A 12096-nucleotide genomic window follows, 5' to 3' on the forward strand; every position below is an offset into this window, starting at 1 on the left:
CGCCACTTTTTTAGGAAATGGTATAATAGTTCCCTCGATGATGTCTTTCAAACAACGCCGCTTTACTGATTCTGCGATGCAGTATAATGAAGGTTGCTAAGCGTTACGTACCGCATATCGCTCGAGATGAAATAAGTGCGATTGAAGAAAAAGCGGCTATACAAGATTTTAGTTAAGTTTATTGTAAGAAGAGGTTTTGGGACGCAAAAAGGGGTAATAACCACACTACGTCCTTTCAAGTTTTCATTACCTAATGTATACTTTGGAATTCTCTTTCTTCTGGTAATTACGTGGGCTTGGTAAAAATCAAACTCAATTTCAAGGCTATATTTTTGTGTATTACCCAGAAAATCTGCATGTGTTTGACGACTTTAGAGAAGTTGTTTTTGCTGCTCTTGTTTTCTTTTTGTGGTTATCAGTCATTTGAAGATGCCCTATTTTATGATGCACAAGTGACTACACCAAAACGATATTCCCGAATGCTAAAGGTTTTCAATCCTACGTCGGTTAGGTCGTTGTTCGTGCCGGCTTCTGTAATCGTTTTCTCAGGAGGATTTTGCGGCGTTCAATTTGTTCTGCAATTGAGGTGACCACAACGGTAACTCATTTTTTTTGTCTTGCGACGACCTCCTTTAGGTTTTGGCCACTTGGCATATGTGCTCCTGTATGTAAACTTTGAAACTGTAAATCTGCGCTTGACGTCGAATGCTCGTGGGCGTTGTGCGGGAGAATATTCTTGAGTTGTACTTTAGAAGACCTTGCAAAATAGGGTGGTAAAAGAAGTGGGAAACGACATCCACTTTTAGGCCTTATTAAACTCGTTTCCTTTGTGGTGCGACGACCTTCTTTTTTTTCGCCACGGTTCATTTGCGACCGAGTGAGTATATTTTACTGTAGGAACTTGTCGCTAGTTAAACTGTCATTAGCATAGTTGGGCTGTTCCAAGTATTATTACATTACTGTTCTCTGAAACTATGTACTTACTGGTTTCGGGCAATTTTTAACTCCCCAGTGTGACGTCATTCAGGGTGTGTCACGCCAGCCTTGAGGTGTCGGCAGGGCCTCAGGAAATTCAAAAACTTATGCAAAATATGTGCAATATTTTACGTATTTCGTATATGTGATAATCTAAGTTTTCCCTGTTTATATGAGCTGGGACTTGTTTTTGGCCCGCTGTAGGGTCACCCATGGTTGGAGATGGCATATATCCCGGGGAAAAGACATTTTGGTGGGATCAGTTCAGTTACAGACATTGTGTGGACCAACGACACCACCTCCAGCAGCCCTTAAAAAAAACATATCTGCACAGGCACGGAACCTCTTAAAATTACGTATCTTTTCTTCTGTCCCCACTGTATTGCCAGTATAAGCCTTCCCACATTGCAGCCGCCTGCACGCGGCATACAAGATTCGGGTGAGCCCTTGCACCTGCCTGCATCAGTCACAGTTTTGGGTTTTCAGCATGGCCATATTTTTGCGGAAACTTGATAATTACGTTTGACAGCAGACCAGCTGCCACGAAAAAATATTTTGAGAATGAGTTGAGTGATGGTGCCGCATTAGTAACTCCGCAAACCTTTTGCAAAAATTATGCGTTGGCGGTTCTTACTTTGTACAGAAGAGCAGCTGGGACTTTTTTATTTAAACATGGTTAGGCCATCCTCGGAAAACATGTACCGGTTCTTTGATTGATTTGATGCCATTTTGATTCAGAAACTTATTGTTAAAAACCGCATTTTATTTGCGACAGATCCACTCAGAAATCCCATTGTACTTCCCACATCTTTTCACCCGTTGAATTTCGCAGTCTTTCGTAGTTGCGATAAAAAGTTTTTTGTTGAAATCTCATTGCTACAAACAACCACAAACAACGTCACTTTCTTGCGCCTCTGCGAGAAAATAGAGTGCTTGTTTTCTTCTGATCGTCCCGTTGACGTCCCGGAAAACATTTCCTTGTGATTACGGTCCAAATACCTACTTTCCAACTTTGGTCTTTCCAGCTCACTTAGAAAGTTTTCAGACATGCCGAAAGGTAAAAAGGCGCGTCGTCGGCCACCATCGAACAGCTTTTAAACCTCGGTGCTGCAAGTGCCAGCGCAGCATATTACCTTTGCTTTTGGAAGCTAGACCCTCTCCCCATAGATTTTCTTAGTAAGTATACTAGAGATGTGCCGTGTAAGCCATGTCGTCGTGGGGGTTCATAGGAAGGCCCATCTTCTTGGCTTGGGCTTGGAATCACAATTGGCTTATTATGCGGTTTTCGGGATTTCCTTTCTTCACTATGCATTAACACGTTTACGATCTACAAGGAAGCCGAAATCGTCCTGTTGTGTGGTAGCCGTGTTCGGTAAAACAGCAGGCAGTGCGTGATCGCACCTGACGTTTTTCATGCCGCAGTCGAAGGACGCATGACTGAGCGGGTAATATGCCGCCGCGAAATTTGTAGCCGACAAAAAGAAGAAACAAAACGTACTTCGATGAAGACAAGATACGACCACGGGGATACGACAGATATGGGCGCTTGCATGCATCCTGACTTTTCTTCGTGCGCGACTGTTTAACGCCACGTTTTAAATGCAGAGCATTTCTTAGCTACGCCTCTTCCTGCGTCGGACGGCGTCCACAGCTCCGCGTCCGCTGCAGGTGCGCGCATGCGTCGTAGTCAGCCCGTTCGCTCGTCACCCCCGGAACGCTCCGTCGCGGTCTCGGCCACGGCCGGGCTGGAGGAGCGGCGGGCGCGCACTTTTATATGAAAGTGCGTGCTCGCCGCTCCTCCAGTCCGGCCGTGTCTCGGCGTAACACGTGCGTGATAGCAGCGCGGTCGGGCGCAGCAGAGCGCGCGCTGCTTGCGCATGCGCGCTCTCCCCCCCCCCCCCCCCCCCCCCCGTACCGCTCTACCTCTACTGCGCGCGCTGCAAATATAAAGCCGCTAGCGGTCGCTCGTGCTTCAGTCACTGCGTTGCTCCTTCCTTCCTTGGTTGACGCTCGCTCCCACGTTTACTCGTGTCTGCTACTCCAGCATCACGGAAGAAGCGATAGAAGCAACAGCCTTCAACCAGTACTGAGGCCCCAATGCTCTGCATTTACTCGTGTTCCCCTCGCGGGAAGGCGCGGGAATTTTTTTTTCTTGTTAAACTAGTTGGCGGTCGCTGCACCGGTTCACCACGAAGGCAACATTTTCATAGGCATGCACAAAAAATTTTCCAAACTCTTCAAACAACTTTTTATTTGAAATATTGGTAAAATTAATAAAATCAGAGTCTACTGAGTTTCCCCCCCACCAAATATTATCATTGTTTGTAACTACAACCTTGGACTGCGGAAGAGCAGGCACAACCGTTCTGGCAAAAATACGCTTTACTTCCTTTTTCCTTAGTTTTAAAACGGCCAGTTTTTATTTTCCACCTTAATAGTTGCACACTATTCTTAGCGTTTTTGTGGGACTTTGTTTAAATTTGCGGTCACTAACACGTTTTAATCCAAGCCAATGATGAATATAATGCGAGCGCGATGTATAATGGTGGTCCTGTTTAAATTTGCGGTCAATAAAACGTTTCAAACCAAGCCAATGATGAATCTAAGGCGAGCGCGATGTATAATGGCGGTCAATGACGACACAGACAGCCTTGATGTGAGCCGCATAGATGCTAGCGCCAGATTCCTCTCTACTGTATACTGTAAGAAACTCTATGCCCCTCCCTACTTGGTGCACTACATCATGCGGTATGGTTATCATGCTCACTTACGTTTTGCGGACAAGCTCCTCCGGTTCCTGTGCCGTTTTTCTCGTTCTTCGAACGCGCATAGGAAGGCGCTTTCTTCTTGTTTTCATTCTGTGTTTGGACACAAATCTGGCATGCGAGCATTTTGTGGATGTTCTTGTGCGACGACGACGTCTTCAGCCAGAAAGCAGTGTTTTTTTCTTACAGTTATGCACCTGAACTTAAGCTTTGGGTGACATAAACGCTATCGTTGCAGAAGAAACAGTATTCCTTTTTGTAAATAGAATTTTATGTGGATACAATTGCGGGACGTAGTCGGTTGCTTTACAGATTTTCTCGTAGGACGTATCGGTCATGCCTTGTCTGGTGCTTTACATAAAAAAACATAGCTAGATTATCGTTACTTAATTGATCTACTGTTAAGATGCACAGAAATAAAGAAGGGGACAACGGTGCCTTCCTCATTGCCACTCTAGGTCTAATGCACTTCTTCACTCTGGAACGTTCGTTGCCTGCCGGAAGGGTTCGACGGCTTGGTCACGTTTTTTCGGCTGCAGTATAGGATGTCATGTGGGACGTCCTCTTCACAATACGTAAAAACATGAGACACAATACATTCAACTTTCTGCCGAGTGTCTCACGTCCTCAGACGTGCGTTACCAGGGTTATAAAGCTGAACGCTCTGTGCGGGCAGCTTCGAGCGGATGAATAGCTTATCGATGGTTTTAAAAATCGTGCACTGAGACACCGAATTGCATAGTTTACCGACAAGCCTGCGCTGGATCTCTAGAGATACAGTAACAGTGTCTCTAGTGACGAATTACCTTGAGAAGCTGTACTCGCACAATACCTAAATGTCTTCAGTTTTTAGCAACTTTATAGAGTTCGCCATTGTGCTGTTACTTTTGCTTCAACGGATCAACATAATCAGCACTTGTTGTTAAGATATGATTTTCGTATTTTTGACTTTTTTTATGCTTACAACTCTATGAATAACAGCTGGTGCAGTGGAATATGGTGATCGGTGGCAGTCTATTTAATGTGGCCATTTTGGAGAAACGCAAGGATGCCTTAATTTCTTACCGTTGTTTGCACTCCATATTTCTGAAGTTGCTATCTTGCACAAGTTCATTGATTTTGCTTTTGAGAGCCTCTAGGCCTGCCTTTACTCTGCCCAGAGAACTTGTAGAACTCTTGTACAACAGGGTATTTCGCATTCCGCCTTGATATTTGGTCAGTGCTCTTCTGAAGGCAGGTAATTGGCTCCTACGGCGTTTTATAGAATAATGTATATGTTGCGTTGTTCGGCTTCCCGGACCTACCAATCATGCTCACCGGTAGTACGCCAAAGTGACTTGGCAGACCCACAGCTGCTTGAAGGAAGCGGTTGAATGACTGCCGGTTTTGGCTACTAGAATTTCCTTCGCGAAAGATAGAAAAAATACATAACACTTGTTATGCAAAGCAAACTTCGTTGAAAAAAATTAGGCCTCCTTGTAGTTCTGTGAATTGGAGGCCCGGAGAAGCGGTATTGGTGGATAACGGTATTTACTTGTGTAGGGTGACATAATATTCCAGCGAATAAAGACATATGCACGCGACGTCAGCTAGAAGTATCACGGTTTTATCAATTCATTGGGGGGGATAGTTTCAATAAAAGAATATAGTGGGCACGTCAGCTGGCCTTCCGTCAGCATCATGCCGAGACCATTTCCGTTTCTTCTGCAGATACTTCTGTTCAGCGTGAAAGCGAAGGCCAGCGTATCGCACCCAACAGCGTGCTTTATCGTTCCCGCGCCTGGTTCCTACGGCACCTCGGCGGACGAGCCACTGGGACATGACAATGACTCGGACTCGTTTCGCCCGGTGGGAGCAACATCGACGGCACAGCCTAGAAAAGAACCGTAACCGGACCGTCTCTTCAGTGGGCACGTCAGGTGGCCTCCCGTCAGCATCATGCCGAGACCGTTTCTGTTTCTTCTGCAGGTCAGTATCTATACTTCAACAACTAAAACGAGCAATCCGTTCTTTATCCAGCTGACGTGCCCACATGCGAGTTGTTCCTTCGTCGAAGATTTTGTATTGTCATTGTTGATGATGTGTGGGGACATTGAACCCGACCCAGAGCCTGAAATAGAAAAAAATGTTGGAGGACCTTCTCAACGGTCCAAAAGAAGTTCGCAAAAGGCTAGGTGAAACTGAACTGAAACTGCTAACTGTCGAGGGGCTTGCATCCAACGTTAATGAGCTAAAGTCTAAAGTGTCTAGTCTCGAAAAAAACTGTCCGGATTTTGGAAACCAAGTTGGTTGATTTAGAGGATCGCAGCCGACGTAACACCGTACTAGTGTTTGGAATTGCCGAGAAGCCTGGGGAAACAGCTGATGATCTCACGCAAAGTGTAGTTTAAGGGGTATTTAAAAGTGTGCTGGATGTTCAAGTATCATCTACTGAGCGCATGAATAGGATTGGCTGGAAGCAAAACCGCAGATCACGACCTGTAGTGTATAAACTTATGGACTACCGCGAGAAAGACTTGATTTTCAAAAACTCTCCTAAACTTAAAGGCAGCGCTGTTTTGGTACCGGAATATTTTTCAGCAGCTACCAGGCAAAAAAAAGAAATTATGGGATAGCGCAACCGAGAAAACCAATGCGGGTGGAAAAGGAAGGCTCGCTTACAATAACATCAAGATTAACGACGTGTTATATCGGTAGGATGACGCTCGGAAGTGCAGGACAGTTGTGGGTAATTGCGACCACAACCAAAGTTCTAATCATATAAGCGAACCTTCCTTCGTCGCGGCTGCAGAGAGCTCTCGCCGACATGCTCACACGCCGAATACTGATACGTTCATCTTGTTCACGAATATACGAAGAGTTGTTCGCAATCGGGGTGACTTGCTAAGCGCCATCGATGCAACGTCCGCAGATATTGTTATTTTGGCGGAGACGTGTTAGAACGGTTCTGTTCGGGACAGCGAAATTTTTTACTCTCAAAAGGCCTCTTCAGTGTTCAGATCTGACCGTGCTGGACGCCGTGGGGGTGGGGTCTTGGTAGCTGTAACGGACAACCATCAACGTTTTAGGTTAGCTATAGCATCAAACTTCGAGTGTATTTGTGTACAAATCACAATTGCATTCCAGCAGTTTTTATTTATTTATTTATTTATTTATTTATTTATTTATTTATTTATTTATTTATTTATTTATTTATTTATTTATTTATTTATTTATTTATTTATTTATTTATTTATACTGCAACCCAATAGGGCTATCGCAGGAGTGGGTTGGTACATAGAATGCAAAACAATTTTCTGCACAGAATAACACAGATAAAAACACAACACATTGAAATTCACTTATTCATAAAGTATAGACATAATAGATAATAAGTACAGCAAGACATTGAAATTATGCAAAACTGACATAACGCAATCAATTTAAATTCTGCAGAAATTTTTCCAAAGGCAATGACCTAATTTCACCTGGTAGTAGATTCCATTTTTCAATTGTTCGCGGGAAGAAGCTGTACTTAAATAGATTAGTTCGTGGATGAAAAGTTGCAAGGTTGAGTTTGTGGCTATTTCTAGTAGATTTAAGTTTATCGGGCGACAAATAGCTGTTCTGTAATGAGCTGTTCTGTTCTGCGTTTCTTATAAACCACCGTTGGCTCGCGCTGGTTTCTGTGCGGATCTGAGGGATGCTCTTAATACCATGCGTAACATGTTTCCTAGTATTCCAGTTTTTTTTTTAGATTTTAATTTTCCTGAAACCGACTGGTCCAACCCCTTCTATGTTATAAATGACAGGCTGAGTGAGTCTTGCTGTTTTTTAGCAGTGTGTTCTGAATTTTTGTTAACATAGCTCATAAGCGAACCAACTCGGGTAACACCATCCGCATCCAGCATATTAGATTTAGTGGAAACATCATCACCCAATCTTGTTTCAAGTATTGGCCGCGAGGGCCACCACTGGAGATGCGGGCGCTGCGATCTTTTTGACGTCACTTGTAGAATCCCCGTTCCTACTTTGCTGCGTTGTTGGCTTGCCACGCGTGACCTTTCGTTCAGTATCCGCTTTATAAGTGCATTTCCGTGCTAATTTTCGGCGTTTGAAGTTCATTATCAGTGCGTGAAGCGCAGTTTGACATCATGGGGACTTTATAACCGTGGCAGGCTGCCCGCAAACAACTTGAGAGTGATGGTGTATGTGGACGTATGCGACCGAATGGTGTGTAAGTGTAAGCTGCAGCTCGTTTCCCCGATCAACATTTAGCTGTGCTACGACGATCACCGAGCTAAATTTGTAGATTTCGGTTGTCGTTCTCAAGAATTATGTAAAGGAGGATATCACGAAGCGTTTACTGCTCGGAGAAATGTTCCGCACACACGTCCCCCGTGCCTGCAGCCCACCGGCGGCTCGAAACGGCGTAGGTCGCGACAGCAACACCTTGTTGCCGCTTTTTAGAACCACACTAATCGCGGAAAAGGAGGTCCGAATTTGCGAAAGTGGATGTTCGTGTGGTGAAAAATAGTTCTGCGTAGTGTAATCAGCTGAGATTTTCAAGGCGACTCTCAAATATCTGCCGCTATCTACGGCGACCGGCCGCGGATGTGGGGATCACGCCGCCGGCCCGTTCGCGCACGGTGCGGCGAGCGGCTGAAGGGTGGCGATACCGGCGCGCAAAAATCGGCCGAGGCCGTGGCAGGTACCTTGATCATCGAAGGCTTAAATGGCTGTAACCACGGATACAAACTTACACATACGAGAAAAGGGGTGACAGTGCGGTGAAAAGTTGTGTTAGGGACTTTCATTCGCGGCTGTAACGACAGCGGCGATGAAATATCCGCCGCGACGCTAAGCCTAAAGTTCCCAACATCGGACTCCGCGCATCCGAAACCGGCGGCGAGTTAGCTGTTGGAGAAGAGCCTCTTCTAAAACTCGCAGCGCGCAAGAGTGTTGCTTTGGGTTCCACGAACTTTTTGAAGCCCCAACGCTTAGGTCCCTTAATATTAAGCTCCCCATTACCCCACGACGTGTTTCGCCTCGTACGCAACAACGCCTTCTGCGAGCAATCGTGAGTTTTCGTACTTGATGCTAGACTAGAAAAGCGCATGCTGATTGTAAACAGACAAAATCCCGTGTTGCAGAGGTCTTAATTAACATAGGTAAGTCTAAACCCGCTCGAAGGCGTTAAGAACTCCCGTTAATACCATTCGTACATTGAGGACAAGTTATCGCGAAAACTAAACATATCAGCAGTACAGACTAGTAGTGATCGTTAATCAAATCAGGGCATGAATATAAAAAAAGCATTGGAGGGGAAATAGGCACTGGTTAAGCCAATTGCAGATCATACCAGCAGTACGCGTGGTGAGATCGCAACTGAGCGCAACGTTTCTGCCGCTGTTGCAAGGTCTATTTTCTTGCACACACAGTCGCGTACATGTCACGTCGCAAGTATTTTATAATGAATTAACAGTGTACTTTTTTCAGCACCAATTGTATCGTCCTTGGCGTTAGCTGCCTGCGTACGAGCTGTCGGTGGCGATGGTAGCAACTACCCAGCCGCGGCGGTGTCGTCGGGAAAAAGCGAGCCCCTGATTGCTTGCCCGGAATATTTGGTGTGTAGACAACTTTCTTCTGTAATTTGCTACAAAACCGCGAGGAGGGAGCACACGGCGGCCACAACAAAAAAACTGGGCCCATCTCCCCGCGAGGGGGACTCGAGTAAATGCGTCGCATAGGGGGTGGGTGTATTGCGTTAACGTTTAGTGTTTGGGGAGTTGGTGGTAGTAAATGCGTTGTATCAGCAGCTTCTTGACGTAGTTTGAATGAGTCAAGGATATAAGGCGCGTTCGTAGCCTCCCATTCTGTGTCGGCTTTGTGGCGCAGTGGGTAGAGCACCATGTACATTGCATTCCGCCCGCAGGGTCGAGGGATCGAAACCAGGCGCCGGGTAGTATTTTTTTTATATATAGTGTACGGGGAGGTGTGCGGACTACGACTACGGACTTCAACTCGGGTGACATCGTGAGTTACTCAAATGCTCTGCATTTAAAACGTGTGGTCGCCTAAGCACAGGAAATGTATTCTAGCAGACGACAACATAACCCGGCGTCCTACAAGTGACGTCACTCGTAGGTGGCGCGACGGGATGTCCTCGGGTACAGGTACAGTGACCCGATGCGGGTGCCCCTGCTAGAGCGGTGTCATCTTTTGAAAGGGCAGGGGCCGCCTCGGCGGCTTTGGCGGCAGCGTGGCCGCATTTTGACTCCTCCGGCCGGGCCCTGGCGCTTTGTGTGCATGTTGTTGATCGTTCGATGCTCGTTCCCCGCCAGTTTTATGCGATCGTTTCCGTCACCATGCCCTTGTTCTGCGGGCCGCAGGGCAAAATTATTCTAGGAATGGCTGAAAACTCCAGCACTTGCCCAGGGGGTCGAAAAGAAGGCTTCTTAGGACAGTGAAAATCAAGCGCGACAAACGGGATTTTATGAAAGCCTCATCCATTTGTATCGTAAGTTAACATTTTTTTGAGGGCGAAGCGATTTGATCTGCCAGAAATATTTAGCGCACCAATATTTTTTATTTCATTGGGTACAAAAGCACCCGTGTGGGCAATATTTGGCGCAGATCAAAGGGCCCCGAATATTCTGACACATCCAAAAGTGCTACCGAGGGATTCAGTGTAGTGTCGTTGCGTGGGAAAGTTTCACACTGGGTTCAGAACCTATATTTATTCGTGCAAGCTTTCCAGAACTTCGTCGAAACTTGCATGCCTCTTTCGAAATGAGAACGTTTGGACACAAAACATATGCTGTTACTGTGAAAAATGTTTAGCGTTACGATGCCGGGCCTGTTACCGCCGGATTTGTTCTTGTGAAGCAGTGCTTTTTAAATGACAAATAAAAGCAAGCCCAGGCCTATTGCGCAGTGTTGTGTCATTTTTACACGATAAATAAATTCTGCCCTAGTAGGAAATCACGACTTCGCTAACAAATTTACATAGAAATAAATCTGTAATGCCTGCTACAAAGTATTGCCCAACGACATTATCTTTCTTCAGCTGATTGTTTTTTTTCGCAAACATTTTCAGTACAAAGGTTTAACGTAATACCGTAACAGCAGGCAAGGAACACCCTTTTAAAACCTCGCCCCACAAACCTGATTCTTCGTCAGCTGATTGTTTTTATTTGCATACATTTTCAGTTCAAAGGTTTAAAGCATTACCTTAACAGCAGGCAAGGTCCATTGTCGCGCTCATTGAAACGGCTCACGGGAAAACGCACGTTAATCAGATGATAAAATTTTCCCGTGGAGCTAACCTCTCCAATGAATAAATGCTTCTCTCTTTTACACACACAGCTCGTTCTTGCCGGGGATCATACAGCGCGCATAAATGAAGTTTTGGTTAAATGACAAGGACGTACATTCATCGTTATTTTGCCAGTCTGCTGAAATCCAGTTGTAATTTCCTTTGCAGGCTTACTTTGAACCAAACTACTATGAATGAAACTGTGGGATGGTTGAGAAAGGCTGAAACCGAATGCATTCATGAAGATAACAGCGAGTCAGCGACACTTCTCAGAGTGTTCTCCATGTAGGGTTTTGATGATGATGGTTGGATGTTAATGGCGCAAGGCCAACTGGGGCAAAGAGCGCCAAAACAGTGGTTAAATATGAGAGGTGAGAACGTAGGCACTAAAATCAGTAAGCAAGAACAAAAGTAAAATCAATAAAAGACAGTGAGGATGGCTGGTGTAAAAGGCCAGGTTGTGATGGTGCGTGGCATGAAAAAAGGCTTTAAAAAACTACGCGTGATAGAAAATGAGATGTAAAAACTTGATGTCACTGAGAAACTTAAAAGCGCGGTGCACAGGAATCACGGGATCATCCGCTAGAAAGAGTGCTGGGTGTAGTAGAATGTGTTGTCTGTGGAGTTGAGGGAAGTGCTTGCGTCTTGTTTTCTGGAGTGCTTTGCATGTAATGAGGATGTGAAGTACGAATACGCCCTCCCCACACCTGCTACACAGGGGTCTTGGAGATCCAGTGAGCAGATGGGAGTGTGTCGCGTGTGTGTGGCCTATCCGTAATCTAGCTAGGGCAACTTCGATGAATCTGTTGTGTTAGTCACTAGTGTATTGTCCTAAGTGTGGTTTAAATTATGTGCAACTTGTTGTCTGTCTGTGTATTCCAGTCGGCTTGCCATGTTTTGCGAAGGTGTTGTCGGATGTGTGGCTTGAGGTCAGTGTAGGGTATTGTTGTTATGTCCACTGTGTTTGCAAGTGCAGCAGTAGCGGCCATTTCACCTGCGGTCTCATTCCCCGCGATTCCAGCATGACCTGGAACCCAGCACAGGATTAATTGAAAGTTA

Source organism: Haemaphysalis longicornis, unplaced genomic scaffold, assembly GCF_048455015.1.
Source record: "Haemaphysalis longicornis isolate Haplotype H1 unplaced genomic scaffold, Haemaphysalis longicornis Haplotype H1 scaffold_6, whole genome shotgun sequence".
Taxonomy (NCBI): Eukaryota; Metazoa; Arthropoda; class Arachnida; order Ixodida; family Ixodidae; genus Haemaphysalis; species Haemaphysalis longicornis.